Here is a 21,255-nt window from a genome sequence, read left to right as displayed (position 1 = left end):
TCCTCCCAGTAACCTGGCACTGACCAAAACACAGCTTTAGAGCTGGGACAGGCTCTCTCTTTTCTGTGTTTTCCTATGGGACAGCCCCTGACTGCAGAAATGATGTGCTTTGGGCAGGTACCTTCAGGTAGATCCTGAGCAGCTTTGGGGTAATCCACCTCCTTGAGCTGTTCTCTGCCTGGGTGAGATGCCAGGAACTGTGCTCAGGAGCATTAAAACAAAACCAAACCCAAACACAGTAGATGCCTCCTGAGAAACACAGTGCCAGAAGAAATCCTCCCCAGCCTCTGCTGTGCTGTGCTACCAGAAGTGAGAATATTGTGAGGCACAGTAATTGCTGGTGTCCACACACCAGGTCTGGCACATCCTGGGCCCTCGAGGCTGCCCTAAAATTCCCTAAGGGATTCCCATATTCCCTCTGCAGCTTCACACTGAGCTGAGCATCTCCACAAGTGAGGCCACCGCTGTTGTTACCCCACATGGATTGATGTGGAACACTGACCTGGTGGGGATGCAGGGTGTGCACAGCCTGTGTGATTCCTGCGAACCTCACTCTCAATAATCTCATTTTTCTTAAAGAAATGATGCAATCGTGACAATACATAACCTGATGTATTGTAGACCTGTGGGATATAATTATAATATTGCTGCCAATAATTATCACTACCAAAGACCCTACTTGATTTCTCAGTATTAGATGAGGTCCAACAGGGAAAGTGAATGTATTGAACTGGGAAATAAGAAAATAGAAGGAAGAAGAAAAAATAGGATCCCATCACATGGCTCCCCTGGATGTTTCCAAAACAGCAGGAATACGACTTGGCTGCAGGTCTGTATTATGTAATAGTGCTTTCTTTGTTTCCTCTCACTTTAAGGTTTAGCAACAGGGGAAAAAAAAACCCCTCACATATAGAAACGGGGGAGGGGAGGTGTTAAGAGCATGCTGGATCCCTCCGAGCTATTAGCGGTGGATTGCATAACCACTGCCGAGGGGTTGCTAGGTTTTACCACGTCCCTGCTCCGTGTTAAACATTACCAGGGCTCGTCCTTGGGGCAGTGTGGCTGCTGCCGGTCCCCTCTGGCCGGGTTTCCATGGAGCTGAGAGCATCCCTTCTGTGCATGCACACAAAACCCACCAGAGGTGTGCTCGGTGCAGGTGTGCAGTGATTCCTTCGTGCCTCCTGGATGTGCAGGGCTGTTTTCCCTTTGGAAATGATGCCTGTTTGGTCTGGCTGGCACATCTGCAGAGTCACAGGGTGCCTTTAGCCCTGTGCTTTGGGTTCTGTGAAAGATGGGGACAGAATTCCCAGCAGGGCAAACTGGGACGGGACAAAGGGGGGGTGGGTTTGCCCTAAAACAAAAGGTCAGGCAGGGATTTTTTTTTGCCATGAAAGTGGTGAAACACTGACATAGGATGCCTAGAGAGGTCGTGTTTCCATCCCTGGAAACACTCGAGGTCAGGTTGGGCAGAGTCTGAGCTAACTGGGCTGATGGAAGCTGTCCCTGTTTGTGGCAGGGGGTTGGACTAGATGGCCTTTAAACAACCTTTCCAGCCTAAACCATTTTATGATTCTCCCCTGCTATTCCTCCTCCTCATCTATCTTCCTTCTGTTTCCTGCTTTAAATTAGACTGTAAAATCTTCTGGATTAAGATGCAAAAAATAAATGCAGCATCTCCTAAACCGTGGGTTTGCCTTCTTTTCCCCCAGTAACATAACTCTCATCAAAACCTTTCAGATTTACATTTAGAGCATTTTAATGGAGTTAATGGTGCAGATTTTCAACACATTGGCTTCCTGGGACTAGTTTAGGGCCATGCTGGGACCAGTTTTCATCCATGCTGGATGCTGAGAAGCTTTGCTTGCTGTTGGTCTTTGGAGCAGGGAAGTGCTGGATGCTAAAGATCTGCACATTCAGTGTGTATGTGAGCTCAGTTTTTTGTTATGTCTCTAATTAGGCTAAGTAGGGTGTTACATTCAAGTGCTAATTAAAAATGACCACTTCAAAATACATTAGGATATTTAGGGCTGTGTGCTGTTTGCATATTTGGGTGCCAGCTCCTGCTCACCTTTGTGTGAGTAATGTGATGAGTACATCCACCTTTTAACCTGTCACATTATTTTATTTCTTCTCTTTCTTTTTTTTTTTTGTGACAGATACACCATGGCTAAGAAAGTGAGTTTCTAGACACATAAGGCATGGGATTGTCCATGGCAAAAGGAGGAAAGGAGTTTTAGGCAGTGAGAAAAAGGAACTGGCAGTCAGGATTGGTCCAGCCCTCTAAAAAGTGATGTGAGTTAAAAGCAGTGATGTGAAGAGGGGAGTTCCTGAGAGTCCACTGTCTGCTGGAAAAAAAACAATTAGTGAGAAAAATATCAGCCTATGGCTTCCTAAAGCTGCCGTGCAGGGCAAGGGCAGGGCTGTGTCTGTTGGCTGGGGCAGTTTGGTCAGAGCCTGGTGTGGCCCAGGCACTCTGGCACCACTGAGGGCTGGGGGAGGGCAACCCAGGTGAGCAGCCAAGGTGCAGGTGTGAGCTGAGGAAATCTGGGTTTAAATATTGCATCAATTAACGTGGTGCTAAACTTCAAGGTCTCCTTGGCTGGACAAGGGACTGTTGGGTTTCAAACTGTGTCAGCTCCTGCAAGTTCTGTGTGCCAGGCTGGCCCAGCATTAACTGAATCCTTCCCACGTGTGGCTGCTCTCCTGCACCCTGGGACAAAGTTGTCCTGGCCGTGTGTCAGCTCTGTGGTGTGGCACATCCCTGTCCCCACAGCAGGGTGACATCCCTTTCCTTACCCCAGGACCCTCTGGAGACCTGCAGCTCCCCTGGGCTGAACATCAGAGTGCTGTAGCAGAGCAAGCTGCAGTATCTGCATGGAGAGGGGGAAGCTGGGGCTGTGAAGGAGCAGGGATGCCCAGAGCAGGATGTGCCAGTGCCTGGTGCAGCTCTCCCTGCTGAAAACACAGGGCTGTCCCTCCCAGCACAAGAGCTGGCACAAGAGACCCACATGTGCAAACTAACACATGCCAGCTCAGCACTTCTGGAGACTGTTCTGAGATTCTTTTCAAGTACAGGGCTCAGCACACACTGTCCTTTTATTTCCTTTTTTATTTTTTCCCCCAGTCTCTTGTGAGTAGTTAAACACATCCATGCAGGCAGGGAGGCCAGGCTGGCTGCTGGCCTGGCAGACAGGGGGGCTCTGAGCTCTGGAGATGTGTCCCTGCTCTGGCTCCCTCCTGCACACCCCCAGTGCTGCACAGGGACTCGGCCACGTGCAAAAACAGCCTTGGAAAACACAGCCTCGCTAAATTTTCATTAAAAATTCATAAAGGTTTGGGCAACACTGGGTTGTGTGAAGCCCAGACTGGAACACAAACAGGCTGCACCTTGCCTGAAGTCTCAAAGCAAAGGGGATTTTGTAAAGCTGGTGTAAACTCAAGCTGGTCTAGGTCCAATATTTGCTTGGCTCCAGTTCAGATTCATTCCTGAATTCGAACTGATGAACTTCCAGCCCTCAGGTACATTTATGGGGGATGGATATGGACACATCTATTTCTTAACAGAGCCATAATTTATCCCTGAATGCTTTATTGTTTGAAAATCATAAATAAGGTGAAGTGAAAAGGACAAGCCCCTTTAATCTATGAGTGATGTGCTAAATGATGGTGGTAAATCTCTGCTGGCTCCATGGCAGGTAGACCTGATTTGCACTCCCAAAATGGCAGTGATTTTATCCCCTAGTCTACACTGAAGATGTGGAGAGTGGCTTTTAGAGGGAAAAGAAAAAAAATCAGCCCTACTCCGGACCAGGCTTGGATGGGAGCAGTCAGCAAAGCATTGCAAAGAGCCTGGGTGTGTTCTGTTACCCTGATGAAGGAAATGCCCACCCTGCACTGGCCCTGAACTTTGTCAGGCTCCTTTCTTACCTTCTCCACATTTCTTATCACTCCTGATCTATTTATTGCTCTGATTGGCATGCTCTTCTAGCCTGCTAGACAGGCTGTCTCAAGGCCAGTGTGTTCAGGTGTGCCCGAGACAGCTCTGCCCCAGCAGCGTGGAGCTGTGCCCTGTGGGCAACCCCTTTCCTCTCCAACACTTCAGTGACTGCAAGTTATTTTTATAGAATCTTAGAATGGTTGTAGATCATTAGTTCCAGCCCTCTGCCATGGGCAGGGACACCTTCCACCAGCCCAGGTTGCTCCCAGCCCTGTCCAGCTCAGCTTTGAACAATTCCAGGGATGGAGCAGCCACAGCTGCTCTGGGCACCCTGTGCCAGGGCTCCCCCTCTCCCAGCAGATATTTTGATGAGCTTTACACAGCAGTGTGTGATCTTTAAAACCCAGGTGTTTACACATGATGCTCACAATGCTGCCAGTGCTTTAAACCACCCACACTTTGTGTCCCCATCCAAAGGGGACACCCCCTGGTGTGGGGTTGTTCTTTCAACCAAGGTCAGGATGGAATAAAAGTCAATAAATGCTTGCAGGTTTAAGCATAAGTATGCTTAGGGCATTAATATTTATTTGGTGGAGAGCAGACCTTGCACTTGGAATTTTAGTGTGTTTTATTTACAGAGCACCCTAGGGTGGCTTTACACAAAAGTTGCTGTATTGAATTTCCTCATGATGTAATATTAATTTGTATAAACTGCAAATTGATGCCGACCTGATTCTCTGATGGGCACAAGCTCTCAAATTTTAATTCATATAAAATATAGCCCCCCCTCTCAACAATGAGAGCTTCAGTGCTGGGGAAAGCAGGGGCATCCTGTGGGAACTGTCAGTCAAAAAAACCCATAAATCTGGAAAGGTTTTTTCCCTCTGTCCATCTCTGATTGGCTCTAGCTGAGATGTTTCAGCTGAAGAAAACTCCATCCCTGCAGCTTCTGCTATGAAAAAACTGAAAAATCTAACTCAATCTCCTTAAAAAAGAGGGATTAATGCTTTTCAGAAAGAATTTCAGTCCTCCTTTAGGTCCCTGTGGAGTTTTCTTAAGGCAATCAATAAGTAATGACCAGGAAAAGACTTTAAAGTCCCCTGTTGCTGTCATTTTTACCAGATTGTGCATCCCAACCTCAAACTGAGCGAGCTGAGAAACTGAAAAAAGAGAAGAATGAAGAAAAATCTGAGGAGGATGCTCAAGGACTCACCTTCCATCATATTCCCTCCAGGGGGCTGCTGGGCTGATGCATTTTTGGGATGGAGCACCACAGTGGCTCTGTTGGAAAGCCCAGTCACAATTCAGCATCCAGAGAAAAAAGTCCTTTAGAGAACTGTGGGAAGTTTAATGGAAATAATAAATTTGGGGTTCTTCCTTAATCCTTGCAAGTCCTTTGGGGTTTTTGGGGGGTTTTTTTTGGGTTTTTTTGTTTTTGTTTTTTTCTTTCTTAATTTTTTTTTCATGACTGTGAGAGCTGGAAAAGTCTTTTTAGAATGAAATTGGTGTGTTGTGGTGTCCTGGGAGAGAGACAAAATGGACATGGTTTTGGCAACGTGGTTTTCAGCACGTGGCTGCGTACCTTGGCTGTTCTGCCAGGGCTGAGGGTGTCTGGGCTCAAAGGAAAGGGAGAAAGGAAACCCAAAAGACAGACTTTTTGAACTGGCCAAAGTGGATGCTCTTGGAGACCTTTAAACACACCAAGTCACTCCAGGAGTCACAGTATTTTAAATTTTTTTCCTAAAGTTTTAGAAAACTCAGACTAAGCTGTATTTTCCTCCACAAATCTCCTCCCAAAATTTTTGGCTTTCTCTTCCCAGACACTTTGTAAAAACCATCTCAAATTCTCGCCTGGACTTGGCGTCTCAGGAATTTATTTCCAGTTCATTGCTGGCCAATAAGGGTGACAAAGTGTGTTTCATGAGGAGGAAAACCCACTTTGTGGTTACTGAGGGCCAGAGCTGGAGACCAGCTTCCAGTCACACAGAAATAGCATTTGCAGCTGTTTGCACATGACATTATTTCCTGGGCACCTGGCTTGTATGTACAATTAAGAACTTGTAAATCTGAAGAAATCTTAAATTAAGGCACCAAAATGTGCCTGCAAACATTTGTGCCTGCCATTTTTCAACTGTAATAATGGGAGTCCTGTTAAAGTGAGGATGAAAAATTGGTCCTGTGTCAATAACCTGTATGAATGATGTTAGAGAAAACTGGCAAGTCATCAAAAGAGTCTGTTCTCCATTTAATTCTCTTCCTAGCTCATTATGGATTATCACGTTTTGTCTAGTTAGTGGCATGATTATGGAAATAGAAAAACTATTTCTCTCTGCTTCTTATCTAAAAGATGAATGAGGCATGTATAATTGGCTTAAGTTATCATTTAGCAGTGAGTTCTGGTGATGCAGGGTTTTATTTTGTCCTCAGCCTGAAGTCCTGAATGGCTGGTGTGTCCCCCTGATTGTTTTCTGTCCCCACTGCCCACATCCTTAGCCCAAAGCCATGCACCTATTAAGGGCTGAAGTACAGTTTTTTCCCCCAGAAAAATCAGTTGTAAACAACTCAGCAAATGGAGATGATCATCAGGGTATAAATCAGCAGCACTAAAACAACAGCACACCCAGGGAGCCCCATCCAGCCTCACTGGGACTCAGTGCTGAGCAAACCCAGGGAGCCACATCCAGCCTCACCAAGGACTCAGTGCTCATCCCACTGCCTTAAACCTGCCTGAGCACACCCAGGGAGCCACATCCAGCCTCACTGAGGCTCAGTGCTCATCCCCCTGCCCCAAACCTGCCTGAGCTGCAGCTGCACCCATGGTTTGTGTGACCCCAGAAACAGGACAAGTGCTCCAGGTGGGCTCTCACCTTCCTGGAGTGTGCTGGGAAATGATGGGGGATTTTGAAAACATTTTTCTTTTTAATAATATAAAATAAAAATGGCAAGAAGAGGGGAGGTGCCATCAGCAGGATGAGTTTTTTTCCCCACCTTAGGCTCTGAAATGCTGGAGATGCTCCTAAACAGGCACTTTCCTCTGGGATGCTGGGCCCTGGTTACAGCTGTGTGAGCTCATGGGGACCACTCAGTTCGCACACATTTGGGCTCACAATAGCCAGGTTCTGGTGCTTAAAAGCATCTGCCAAAAAGTCCATCAGTCATGAGGATCATTGGTGCTGTCATTGCATTTCCTGAGGCCTCAGGGGACACTGGCCAATGATGTTAATTGGAGACTATTAAACATTAGGAAAAGCCAAAGCAATTTTGAAAAGGACCTTTTTGCCTTCCTGTGATCTCTCATCTCTTTGCTTAAAGAGAAAATATTGTCTGAGAAATAAAGGGGCAATTTGTTCATCTTGACTTTCACAGTGGAGAAAAAGAGCAGTGGGAAGGAGAGAGGATGCTCTCCGTCTGGCTTGCAGTACTGGAGCTTGGTTCTTCCCTAAGTATTTTATCCAAAGCCTATTTTTAATAACGCCAAAATAATAATTGCTGAAATTCCTTTTTTTTTTTTCTACATGCAAAGCATCATTGGCAAAAATTTTTTCGCAGCTTCCCTTGGCAGTCAGTTGGAGCAGCAGAATTTGATGGACCCTGACGATACAGGGGGACAAAGGCAGCTTTAGAGGACATAAAACTATCTGGGCAACAACTCCCTCAGCCCAAATTGCCTCTGTTGTGTTCCTCTGTTGCCTGACAATATGCTCTCAAGAAAACACAAAATGTTGTTCTCTTTGTGGAAAACTCTTGCAAGATTTTTTTTTTTTTTGCATGTGTTTACTGAAATAAGAAGAAAAAGCCAAAAAGGAAGAAGAAAAAAAAAACCCAGAAAAATTACAGAACTTTTCTCTCCAAATTACCTCTGTTGTAAAAAATGTCACAGAAGACTTCACATTCCAAAAATACCAGCCAGCTCCACGAGCTGTGAGTGAATGTAGACCCAAGTGAGATGAGGATCAGGCCTAATTTGCTCATAATTATGTTAAACTCATATAAAATAATTTTCCATTTTTCTGGAACCAACCCCCAAATTGTACTTTTAATATCTAGGAATATGCCAGTGAACAATCCATTATATTGTCCTCCCACAGTTATTATTTTCCAAAGTGACAGGGAGATGACAGGAGACTGTGGCTCCAGGTTGTGAATGAGCAGCAGGAACAGATGGGTTTGTGAGAAGCAGCAATCCTGCTCTCCTGCTAAAAATGCTACAAACAGGAACCCCCAGCTAACGTGCCCCGAAAATATAGAGCAGTGGAAGAGTCCCCAGCAGAGGATTTCACAAGGCTTTCCAGGAAGCATCAATATCTGTGTAAGAAGAAAATGGAGCTGCAGATGCTGAAGTACACAGTAATTTCACAATTATAAGCCGCACTGAGTATAAGCCGCACGTTACAATACAGAGTGTGATAAAAGGTGTCTGTTCTATCACCATCTGTTGAGGGTGGGGCAGTGATCCTTATCTCAACGGCAGATGTTCTGCTAATGGGCCATCCATTGAAACCAGGCAGGGCATTGTTCTTTATCTTTTCACAACCCATCCTTCCTCCAGCCAGTCATTTTCTGCTCATGGCCATTGAGTCCCACTGTGTGACTGATAAAATTACTGCATCCCATTGGGAGTTGCTCCAGCCAGGGGGAAGAGCCCAACATTTCTTACCAAGATAAAAACAGAAGTTTTGGGACACTAAGGGAGCCCCTTTCTCCACTGGACTCCAGAGGAAAACTGGATTGCTCCACATCACCACTGGAGCTCTGGAGGGAAACTGCACCTTGTACAGGAGCACTGCTCCAACTGAGCCACATCTGTCACTGCAGGAGGATGCAGCCACCATGGAATGGGACTGCTGCCAACACCCTGCCTGACGGGTGTCAGGTTGTACTCTGACTGTGTCAGGGTTTGGGGTTTGTTTCTTTGTAGTGCTGTATTTCTATTTTAATTTCCCTGGAAAAGATCTGTTATTCCTAATGCCCATATTTTTACCTGAGAGCCCCTTGATTTCAAAATTATAATAACTTGGAGGGAGGGGGTTTACATTCTCCATTTCAAAGAGAAGTTCCTGCCTTTCTCAACAGACACCTGTCCTCCAAACTAAAACAGCAACTTTTCATTCTTTGTCCATATATAAGCTGCACCTGATTATAAGCCGCACTTTGGGTTCGGACCAAAATTTTAGTCAAAATGGTGTGGCTTATAATCGTGAAATTACTGTACTTATTGCACTTTTTTAAAAAAATAAAGGGACAGCTTCAATTATCCCACTATCATGTACTAGAATAAGGTTGATTAATCAAGGTTTAAAATAACAGGAGGAGTTTTCAATGCCAGTAATGTGTCTCATGGGATTCACCCTTCTATTGGGTAATGGGAAGCTTCTGGTTGTGAAGGTGTAGATAATAAGGATTTATAGCATAATGTGCAGTGTTTTTCATAAGGGACACTATGAAAACACGGAAATTTGGCAGCAAATATTATTTCAATTATTTAGTTGCCTGCTGGTGTGCCAGGGTGGGGCTGTCTCTGGTGCTTCACCCTCATCTCAGCCTTTTGCTTTCTCTCTCTGCCTTTGTCTCCCAGCAGCTCTGGTGTTTCTGCTTCCAGGTGTGCACAGCCCCTCCTTGCCAAACAACTACCTGAAAAAAAACCAAATAGGAGAATAGTTGTATAAGGATCTCTTTGCCATTCCCAATTTTTCCAGCAGTTTTACAGGACCACAAGTGGGCTTCACACGTTCCTCAATGTGAAGGGTCCAGCAATAATTCTGCTGGTTGGAGCTGCAGTGGAAATGAGAATAACCCAGAAAATGATGTTCTAGGGTGAATTTTCACATAGTCCTATTGGGGTCTTTGAAGGAGATCTGAGTAGAAAGGGCAGGTACAAAACCCATGAGAGATGCTGGAGGAAACCTTAACGAATCAAGAGTTGAGTTCTTCACCTTCTTTCTAACCCAAGAGAAGTTTCTCCATCTTTTTCAATCTTCCTTTGTCTCGTGGGCAATTTCACAAGCAATTTGACATCTCACACTTTCAGTTCTGAATCGTCCTTGTTCATTGTGATTTTTCTTTTATTATTTCTCTCTACTGTGTCAATTTTCTGGACTCTCAAGCATAAATGTAAGACCCTGCTGCAGTCAGCTCTTGACCCAGGATGGTGTGTGCCAGGCCAGCCTGCCAGACCATGGAAACACTTGGCAATGCCAAAACTCCATCCTGCCAATGCCATCACCCCATCTGGGTGACGTGGGACACAATAAACACAAAACGTGACAACTGGACTCAAATGAAATATGTGTGCTGCAATGTGCAAGCATGACTCAGGCACTGCAGCCAGGCACTCCCTGGAGCCTGGCTGTGTCCCAGAGACATTTTTCTCCCTGGCTTTAGTTGACACATCCAGGCTGATACATTATGTTTATATTTTTGACAGGTTATGATGTTAAGAAGGTTATCACTTCCTCACTGGGGGAGGACCCAGGGTTAAGAGAGCCTGGCTGACCTTTTAACTGGGCTCTGATATTCCTTCTGCCTCTTCCCACACAGTCCCCTTCTCTGCCACTGTGGGACAAGTGTTGGAACATTGCTCTGGATCCTGTATCCCCCCTACCCCTGCTTCATGGGATTGGGTCGTGATTGAGGGTGAGATGGCCAGTCCATTCACGTGGAACATGCACACCCTGCAGCTCCAGAGATATATATTTATATTTATACATATATATGTATGTATATATAGGTGTATGTGTGTGTGTATATATATATATATATTTGTGTGTAATAAATAAATAAATATATATATATATATATATATATATATATATACTTATAAAATAATGGCACATCCTCTGCAGTGCTGGTGCATGTTTCTGGGTGCATTTTTCCATTGGGGAAGGACATGCTGGGGAAGTAGCAAGGTTGGAGCATGATCCCCCTGGCACTGGACACTGCATGGAGTGGGGCTGGGCACTCACAGGCAGAGAGCAATGCTGGGGCAGGAGCAGTTATCCTGTCAAATGAGAGTTTTACTATTTCCCTCAGTGAGAACTGAATTATATCCTTCAGCAGGCACAGAGTTCGATTGCTGCTTTTGAAAAATGTAGCTGGAATAAATACTGTATGTGTCCCAGATGAGGTTTTCCCCTCACTATATTCTCTAATTTCCTTCATAGAGGAGGAATATTTGTATTTGTTGCTTTCCCTCCTTATGCATTTGCTGTGAGAGCTTTTGAGCCCAAAGGCCCTCACTTTGAATAGAAATGAAGCTTCTGGTGTTTCTTCTAAAGGGAGGCAAGCAAAGCAACTGGAGGATGGATTGCTTCAGCCCTGACCTATTTCTATGCTCAGCACATTTTTCTCCCTCCAAGGACAGTTGTCCCAAACCCTGGGGCTACTTTCTGCTTCCAGCTCTCTGGAATGCCCTGGCAGCAGGGCTGGAGGGGAGCAGAGCTTCCTGAGGGGCAGCAGCACAGGGCTCTCTCCCTTTGCTCCCTGTGAACTGTAAGAAAAATGTCATTTATCAGGGAAGGTGCTCCACACGTATTTAACTCTGAAAGGGAATCTCAGGAGCAGACACATAAGGCAATTACATGTGTGTTTTTCAGTCCTAATTAGACTGAACTCTGTAATTGTGAGGTACATTTCTGACTTTTTTTTTTTTTTTCATTAAAGGAATAACCCCTCTTTTATCAAGGCTGAGCTAAACCCCAAGTGGAAAGGTGAGGGAAGGAGGAATAATTAATGATGCTGAAGATTCTGCCTGCCATGGGAGCACTGCTGCATCTCCCATTACAGTTTACCCCTCTGGCACAGGAACCCCCCTGTGCTGCTGCTGGCACCTGAGAGGGGTGGCCAGGGCTGGGCTGTCCCCAGCATGGGGATAATTAAGGGCGATAATTAAGGGACTTTTAAGTTGTCACTCCAGCACAAAGGGGTGTGTTTAGCTACATGGATTCCAGTGCTCTTCACAGGTGTTAAATGAATAACAGAGGTCTGAGGGGATGGACATTCCATTTGGAGTTATTTATGTGATGGAAAAGGCTTGGAAAGACTGAGATGTGCATTTTTAAAAGGGGTGTGATGGTTACCATCTTTCCAGCAGGATCAAACATTCAGAAGAACCCAGACACCCAGACTGGGGAGATTGGGACAGTAAAATATCTGGGATTTGGGGACAGGGCTCAGCTTGGGGCAGATCTGAAATCCACAATGGCAATTCATGGGGGAGAATAAAATATCTGGAAGGGGGGATTTACACAATTTTAAGTCAGCTCACCCTCTTTCTGCCCAGCACAGGCACTGTGGTGCCTCACCCAGAGCACGCAGGGACAGAGAGGTGACACTGCAGATGTCACACGTGGGCAGCTTTGGTGACAGCAGCAGGTTGGGTCAGCTCAGCATCTCTGCCCAGCTGGTGCAGATGGTTCTCACCACACAACAGCATGACAAAGGCATCCCTCAAGAGCTGAGCCATTCCAAGCAGTGGGGGTGTTATTTAGGATGGGGAGATGTGGGGGGTGACACAGCTTTATTATGCCTCATAAAAATAAATTTGGGAGAGATAAAAAAAACAAAAAAACCTTCAATTTGAAAAGAGGGAGGAATAAGGCAGATAAAAGGTATGAATTTTTCCTCCAAGACAGACTGCTAAATAGGCTCTTCTTGTTCACTGAGGTTCAGTAATGCAAGTTGACAGGATATTAAGGTTATTCCAGGTTCTTCTGTCTCCCAGGGTCATAAGCCTTCTGCTATGCATGTTAATCCATCTTAGCATTCCTCCGAGTAGCTGCATAAGTAGGGCAATCGGTTTAGTATGTATTCTTTCCATTTACAGCCTAGTTGGGAGGAGAAACCTACTAATTAACAGAATACCCCTAGAAAATCAGGAGTCATTTTAATAACACAGAGACTCGGCACAATGTTCTGCAATTAAAGATAAACCTTCCCCTGAAATAGTTCAGGGTGAGAGGAGGAGATCCAAGAGAGGAGGACCCTGGAGGCATTTATCCTGCAGCTCTTCCCTCTGCCCTTCTCTTCCCCTGGCTGTTGCCACATAAGGCTGGTGAGCCACATCTGTCTGTGACTGCAGAGAAAACAAGAGCCTGAGTCTCACATCTCCCTGCTAGCTCAGGCTTCCCTCCCAAAGAACAGCTGGAAAGTTCCTGTCTCCTACACCAGGCATCACGCCATGGACTATAAACCCCCCGTGGCACAGGGGTCTGACCAAGCCCTTGGAGTGCCACACACCTGAATATATTCCCCTTTCCCCAGGTCATTTAAAGCCTCACCAGCTTTCCAGCAGCTGCTGGAAATGACATCAGTGAATAATGGTGAAAATAATAGTGCTCGTTTTGAGACTGGAAAGTCAAATAACCGCCCTGAAATCTGCCTCTCTCTCACCTTGCTCAGCATGAATCATTCCCAGTTCCCAAGTGCTTTCCAAATTATCTAATATTGCCTGAAAATCATTTCTCTATCTTAATACTTGTGCTTGTTTTGGGGAGTACTGGAGCACAGAGCAGAGCTGGGGGTTCCTCTGCCCCCCACTTCTCAGCTGCTGTGACAAGAGGTCCTCTGAGACTGAATGTAGCAGCATTCAATTAAAATGAGTTAGGAAAAATAATTATAGAAGTATCTATTTTGCTTTTAGCTGGACTTGTACAAAATGTTTTCAGATTTTTATTTCCTTTTATCATTTCTGCAAGAAATGAGAAATATTTGCCCTGATCTCTGCTTGAGCCAGAGGCTTTAAGCAGATACTTCCATCCTTAACTCTTCCAGCAGTGATGGGAATGCCCTCTGCTCTCCAGCTGGGGGATGGGGTTTGCCTAACCCTGGAGAATCTGTCCTTTCTGCAGCCACGGGCTGCACGAGAGAAAAATCAGATGCAGCATTTCTTGATCTCTGACAGAGAGTGAGTTAAGTAATTTCACCTTTAAGGTTGGGATTTTTTTTTCTGAAAGACAAAAGACAGCTGAAAGCTAATATCCCCTTCTAGGGAAGGCTTGCTCTAGATCAAAAGAACCTCCTGAGCTACAGCCAGCAGAACTGGGAAAAGGGTGATACTTGGGATCAGAGATCTGTGGAACACCACCAAAATCAGTGGTGACATGGAGCTGCACCTGACACAGCATGGCCACAGAGCTTGAACCCAGCAGGGGTTTATTCCTGGGCAGATGATGGAGAATCACAAAATGTTTTACATCTTCACTGTCAGAAACTGGAATGTAGCAGGAGCTGTGTAATACTACAGAGAGGGCGGGGGAAATTTGATGAGTGTATTTATAGATAAGAAGTGAGATTGTTTTCAGTTATTGAGATGAAAACATCTCTCTTCTCATCCCCTGTCAGCTTTGAGTTGGGTAACACAGACTGTAACTTCCCTGAGGAAAGTGCTGTGGCTCTGACAGCACTGGGGCTGCCACCCTGGAGCTGCCATCCACTTGCTCAAGTCTCACTTTCAACTGAGAAAACGTTCTTAGGAAAAAATGAAGTAAAAAAAAAATTATGGTGTAACATGTTAGTGGACTAATTTTCACTTACAGGTGAAATATTTGAAATTCAGAGGTCGGATATATGCAATGTGCTAAACAATTTAGATGTCCAAATGACATAAATTCCTTCATGGGAGGGTCAGAGATATCTTCTTTCCAGCAGCTTTTCCTCAGATTTTGTGAAGCAGTCAGAACAGTCTCTGCTACCAGGGGATGCTCCTGTCCCATTTTGAGTGCAGAGTGCTCACTGTCACTTCTCACCCCTCAGCCAAAAACACTTGAAAATACAGATGGGCTTGCTTAGGAAATCTCCTTCTCCATTCTGGGGAAACCAAATGAAATAAAATTATTTACAGAAGACAGCTTTATCCCCTTTTATTAACAAGACATAATGAATCTGTGAATCTGTTATTCATGGAATAACTCCAGTGATTTTGAACTGATGAGCGAAGGATGAGCTGGTCTCAAAAAACAAAATGCCATTTAGCCAATGGAGTAAGCAAAATAATAAATGATTGCACATTTAGAACAATCAATAAGGTGGCTACACAAGATATTATACGATTCAAGATTAATTAGGGATGACAAATTCCCCAGAAGGATAAAACATAGGACCAATATGAAATCTAAATGAGAATCCAGTTAACAACTTGCAAGAGGAGCTGTTTGCACGTGGTGCTCCAGCATCCCATGTTGTTCCAATCAAAGATGACCAATCCAGCAGAAATCTGAGCATTCCCAGATGGACACTGTACTGTGTGATACACAATGTTAAAATCTCAGTGGGTATGTCAGGAGGCTGAGAGGGGAAGGCAAAGCCAAGGAGGCAGGAGCTGCCCAGGTGATGGTTTTGGTCCTCCCAAAGCAGAGCTGTGTCTCAGCAGCAGCCTGGGCAGAGCTTGGGGAAACCTCCAAGGTTAATTCAAGGAAATCCTCCTCCAGCATCTGCACAAGGGCAGGAGCTCCCACACCCAGAACTTTTCACTGCTCTGCATCTGCCCATGGCCAAACAGGGCAATTCCAGCCCTAAATTTGCTCTTCTCAGCTGGGGCACCAGGACAGGAAAGGTCCCCAGGGACTGTGGCTTGTACCAGTCTCTCCTGATGGAGGTACAAGGCAAAAGCTCGTGCACTCCATCTTCTCCTCCCTCATTGCACATCAGCTGAGTCATTCCAACAGTGTATTTCTCTAACCTCATCGAGGAGGGCTGAAATATTTTAGTGTCCTTGGGGGTTAAAAGTGATTACACAGTCTCAGCTGACCAACAGCATTCCTATGGAAGTCCCACTGCCCTGGGATATTGCTACATGAACTCAGTCTGTCCTGCCTCATTACCCTCAGACTTCTCCAGCAACAGTTCTGTTGTTTTTTTCATCCTAGGTAGAAAAATCACGTAACTTTCTATGTCATGTGAATGGGGATGTTGCTTCACAAAAGGCTTTGAGAGTTTGTGTCCTCAGCTACAGCTCTGAGGTGTGTGGAGATGCTGGTACAGACTCGGATTCTCCTTAGCAGCAAACCAGTCTGTCATCTGGGAGCCAAAACTGGCCTGAAATGCCAGGGTTGACCTGACATGTAGCTCCAAATGTATGTCATTATATCCCAAAGGAGAATGAGATGCCATCATGTTAGGTGAAGTAAATCACTTCAGATTAGTGCAGTTTAAAGCCAGGTTGGGGTGTTCTTAATTTAATGAAAGTACCACCTCCTTTTAAACCAGTATCACCATTCTGGCTGAATAAGGAGCTGATTTGATGGTCCATGAGTGCCCTGTCCACCTCAGGATATTCTGTGATTCTATCCAAGAAATAAAGTGCATCAGCTGGACCAGGCCAGCAATCCCCCAGCCCTGTGTGGAGGTTGGCAGCAGCCTGCACAGCTCACACAGCAGATTATTCCCACTGTCTTTTCCCCCCAAAGCTTTACATTCCCATTCCCCTGGCAGCTGTGACCCCCTCCCCAGTCCCACCCCTAGCCTGTGAGCTGCCATCCCTGCCTGTCTGTCCCAGATGCTGTAACCACCACATGGGTGGCCGCTGATTCTCGACTGAGAGCTGGTTTAAATCATCCCAGGCTTGCATGTGAGTCTATTTATTTTAACACTGCGAGGCTTGTTCATTCTCTAGACAGTGTGTTAGGGCTAGGGGCCAAAATCCATGCTGATGTATAGCTTTTGCCATCAGATTTATAATTTAGTGCAAGGGGGCTGGGGAAGTGTAAGCCAGGGCAAAAGATTGTGAAGAAGCTTCACCATGCTCCCATCTGCACTGCATTTAATTTACAGGGTAGATTAAAATCATGGAACATCTTTGACCTCGTTTAGTTTGGGCTGCCTGCAAGATTTAGCTTTTGTTTCATCTTTTTGCTCCTGGGGACTGTGCAGCCAAGGGGAGATTCATACCAGGAGCAGAGCCCGCAGTTTCTCTCTTTTGGTGAAAGACAAGATGATACAAAATAGGAATTAAAACATTTCCTCAGTGCAGCCAGATCAAAGTTGAACTGAAGGAGATGCCAGTTCTTCTCACTGATTACAGCTTTGCTCCCCTGGGACTGGCAGTGCAGGAAGGCCACATGTGCAAGAAGCTGGTGCATGAGATGATAATTTCTCAAGCCAGTGTTTTTCTTGCAGCCAGGTCCCACAGGACACCCTCTCTGCCCAGCTCCTGCCTGATGCTCATCACCATCCTCCCATAAAATTGAATCCAGCATGCAGCATGGTCCAGGTGCATTGCTGCAGATGCAAGCAGCCCTTCAAATGCAGGGTGAGGTGGGAGCTTCTCACACCCTAAATCATTTATGCTGCCACAGCAATTAGCTGCTGTAACCCAGAATAGGTGCTTGAAGTGGGACAGCTCTCTGCTGGTTTTCTGCTTATTTATTCACCAAGGACATGCCCCAGTTCCTCAGCACCACCTGGTCACACTGTGACCCTCCAGTCTGGTGTCTGTGGCAGCTGGACTCAGATTTTCCTGGCATGGGGCAGAGTTAAGGTTACTGACTGGCCTTTCCCTGTCCTGGCCACTATCTCTGACATTTAGGAGCTCTGGGGAGGGTTGGGAATTCTCTAACTGAGGTCACAGCTGCCACAGCGCTCAGGGTGACATGCAGTCTGCTAGGGGAGCTCACAGAGCTCAGGGTGAAGCTGGATGGGTCATTTTGATAGCCCAGGGATTGTTTTAGGATAAACCAAACAATGCTAAAAAGCAGTGCTAAGCTGGGCAGGCAGGGCAGTCCCCAGCCCAGTGCTCTTGTGGAGCAGGGCTGCACCAACTGTATTTCGAGCTCACTTTGAAGGGCATCAATTCTCCTCTTCCCACACCTCTCAATTGTTTTCAAGCCTTGGAACAAAAGCCTTCATTCAAAATAAGCTTTTCAATCTCGTTGTGGTGATTAGTGAAATATGCTTTAAATCCTTTACTGCACTGTGGAGCTCTAGGTAAAGGATTCCACAGCTAGACTTGCCACTGGTTAAAAAGCTTCCATGTGCAGGAGTAAATTCACACACAAAATTAGTTTTCAGATACAGGGGGGAACCCATTAAGCTTTGTGTGGTTATGCAAGCTGATACAAATGCCTTATTAATTAGAAAATCAATCATGCTGTCCAGCTGATTGATGCTAATCCTACACCAAAAGGGGGGAACAATAGTATCATCAAGACTATATCATTTCTTCCCATTACAGGGAAGAGGACAAGACTGCATTTCAAAGTGATTCTGCTGTAATGAGCTGCAAGAATATATACCACGTAGCAAGGGCTCTTTTAAGATGTGGCACATTATTTTGATCAATAATACTCAAATTCATTCTGGATCCTGAATCTAAGGAAGTTTCATATGAAGATTAAAGGAAATTATAATATGATCAGAGATGATCACAGAGGAGGAGAGCTGTAATTATCCAAGGGGCAGCATTAATAAATAGGAATGAGCCCAAACCCTGTGAAATCAGAAAACAGCAAGAATACACTAAAGCTGCTCAAAGTGTTTCACAGCTTCCAGCTAATGCATTAGAACTATAAAATCCATTACTTTTAGAAAATAAAATTGCTATCACTTCAAAACACTAATGTCAGGCAACCACAGGACGATAACTGAAGGACCCAGTTGATTCTTCACCTGTCCTCATTACTCTCAGTCAGCCCTGCCAGCTTGAGGACTGGGAGCAAATGGTCATAGCAGCCATATTCCTGCCATCCCAGAGCTGTGTGGCTGGCCAAAATCTTCTGAAAAATACAGGCTAGAATCAGGCTAAATGACTGGGAGATGACTGGAATACTGGAGTCAGGCTTTGAAGAAGAAAATAGCTCATTATCATGTAAACACATGTTGTCTTGGTTCCAGGCTAATTGTTGTATAGCATATCCTATATAACACAAGACAAAGCCCCAAGGCTCACAAGCCAAGGAAAATGCAAATTACACCATTGACAGAGCTGAAGGCTCCATGCAACTTTAATTGAGGGGAGGGTGCAATGGTTTTGTGAGACAAATGAGCAGGGAAGTTACATTAGAAAGACAGAGCTCTCTAATGTACAACTTGACTAATGGGCTTTAACATGGCTGAGCAAATGTTCACCTTGGCCACTGAAGTCTAAGGATATTCTCACTTCCAAACCTCACCATAGTCATTCTGTGCCAATGGTATTTATTATTTCTGGAATAGTTCATGGAGATGCTCCATACTCTGGTGGCAGTTTCCTTTCTTTCACTGTTTTTGTACAAGAGCACATTGAAAATTCAGTGAGGATTTCTGAGCTGGAAAACATCCCAAAGGCATTCCTGCTCTGTAGAATGGCCCCTGTATATTCACTGTGCATACACACCAATACCAGAGCTCACTCCCAAAGATGGGATTTAACAGATCAGGGCCCATGTTAGCCTTGAGTGCTGCTCTCCAAATCAAGGGACTCCAGCCCATGGCCAATGAGTGGGATCCACCTCTGGGTTGCCCAGAAAAATCTGCAATTTTTTGCCTGCTGTGCCATGGGTGCTGGCCTTCTGTGGTGAATACCTCTCTGACCAGAGATTCAGGCATCCCTACACAACATTTAAAGCAGGTTGGAGATGAAAAAGTCACCCTTTGGTGTGAGGAACAGGCATTGAGAGAAGGAAAAGAGGAGAGAGATGAACCACTGGAAGATAACAAAAGAAACAAAAGATAGAACTGTTCAGTCAGGCTTCTAACTGATGCAAAGCTGAATGATTCACAAACAGAAAGCCAGCTATTTTTGGGGGAATGGCACTGGAAATGCCAGATACATCATGTGGGAAAGTGGCTCATCAGGTAGCAGTTACTCTTCCATGGCGAGCCTGGTGAATTCTTTGGAGGACACAGAAGTTTTGCAGTGGCTCCTGCTGCGTTCAGTGTCGGTACCAGCAGGCTCTCCTCTGCCCTGGGCTCAAACTCCAAGAGCATCTCCATGCTGCTTCATGCCCTGTGCACACTGCAGCTGAGACCTTTCCAGTCTCACAATGCCAGAATTCAGGAATAGCTGTACATTTGTTCCACCACAAACAGATGGTGTCCTTGGCTGCGTTCGCCGCGTTCCTCGAAGGTAGCACCAGGCTGCAGAAGTTGATCTTCCTGCAGCAATCTCTCCTTACAGGGGTTTTAGGGTTTGTTTTGCTTTCCCATTCACATGGCACACTGTCAGCAGCTCAGTGAACATGGGGGGAATTTCCAGCCTACTTCCCATGCCAGGAGATGTGATAACTGCTAGAGATGGCCACAAAACAAAGTTCTGCTTCTCCTCTGGTGCACCCAGCAGGACTAGTGTGAGCAAAGAAGAAACCACCCCATATCCAGAATTTGTGGCTAACCTGAAGGTCTCAGGAGGACAAACTAGAACTCCAAAGTCACCTCCTGCAGAGCTAGGGAAATACCATCTGAAGGAAAAGGCCTGCCAGCCTTGCTGATGCTGAGGACGTGACTGTAACATGGGAATAATTGGCCAGGTTGCAAAGGGACCTTCTCAGTCCACAGCAGTCTGTGAGGAAGTGCTGCCTCTGGAGGAGGAGAGGTCAGGGGAATGGTCCTCTCAGCAGAGCACATCTCGGTCCAGTTCCAGCACAAAAGGTCATTCACAAGGAAATGGTATCTGGTAACATGCTCATGGGGAGATCTTGCAGCAGATTCCTGCGCAAGCACAGCTGGAGAGAGTTCGGCCACCTGTGGCCAGTCTGGTCATCAGCCTTCATCAGCAATCACTGCCTCCTCCTGCCTTCTGCAGCCAAAACCAATTTCACTGCAGTGCAACAAACCCAAACCTCACAAGGAAGGTCCCTGTCCAGGGTGAGGGATCTCCCCACACTGAGATGATGGCCCCAGCTCAGCTTTGTGTCCAGTGCCACTGATGCTTTCCAAGAAACTCCCCATGGTCAAAAACCACAGCTCTGCATCTCTTCTGATTCCCTTTGCATGCCCACACCATTTATCCTGGGTGGGATAAGCCAAAGCAGAGACACCAAGGAGCATTTGGGGCCAGTGGCAGCTTTGGGGAGCCGGTGCTGGCTGAGTTTCTGGGGCTGGTAACACCAGGGGAATTTGAGCTCTTTGGATCACACAGAGAAAGGCTTCCTAGAAATGAGAAAAGGGGAATTTGGGCTCTTTGGATCACACAGAGAAAGGCTTCCCAGAAATGAGAAATCCAGGAGAGGAATGCTGTGGATTCCTTCAGCTTTTGTGCTGACACTGAATTTACTGGGAAGGAGATGAAGGAGAGATGGCAAGAAAAAAGAATGACTCAGCAACAAATGCACTGGGGAAAGTAGCTCTGGTTATTTCTCAGCCATTCACTCAGAAAGCAAAGATGTGCAGCTCTTCAAGCAGCCTATTTA

General features: G+C 45.7%; 1 long non-coding RNA gene across 1 annotated transcript; it reads left to right on the top strand.

Annotated features, from left to right (window-relative positions):
• The first annotated feature begins 613 nt into the window (after positions 1-613).
• On the top strand, positions 614-5,319 carry LOC117000904. The gene is made up of 2 exons (XR_004418870.1): positions 614-829; positions 5,060-5,319. It is a non-coding gene; the product is annotated as an uncharacterized LOC117000904 (long non-coding RNA).
• Positions 5,320-21,255: the final 15,936 nt, after the last annotated feature.

The sequence above is a fragment of the Catharus ustulatus genome, chromosome 10, assembly GCF_009819885.2.
Source record: "Catharus ustulatus isolate bCatUst1 chromosome 10, bCatUst1.pri.v2, whole genome shotgun sequence".
NCBI classification, from domain to species: domain Eukaryota; kingdom Metazoa; phylum Chordata; class Aves; order Passeriformes; family Turdidae; genus Catharus; species Catharus ustulatus.
This window is presented reverse-complemented; position numbering and strand designations above follow the sequence as displayed.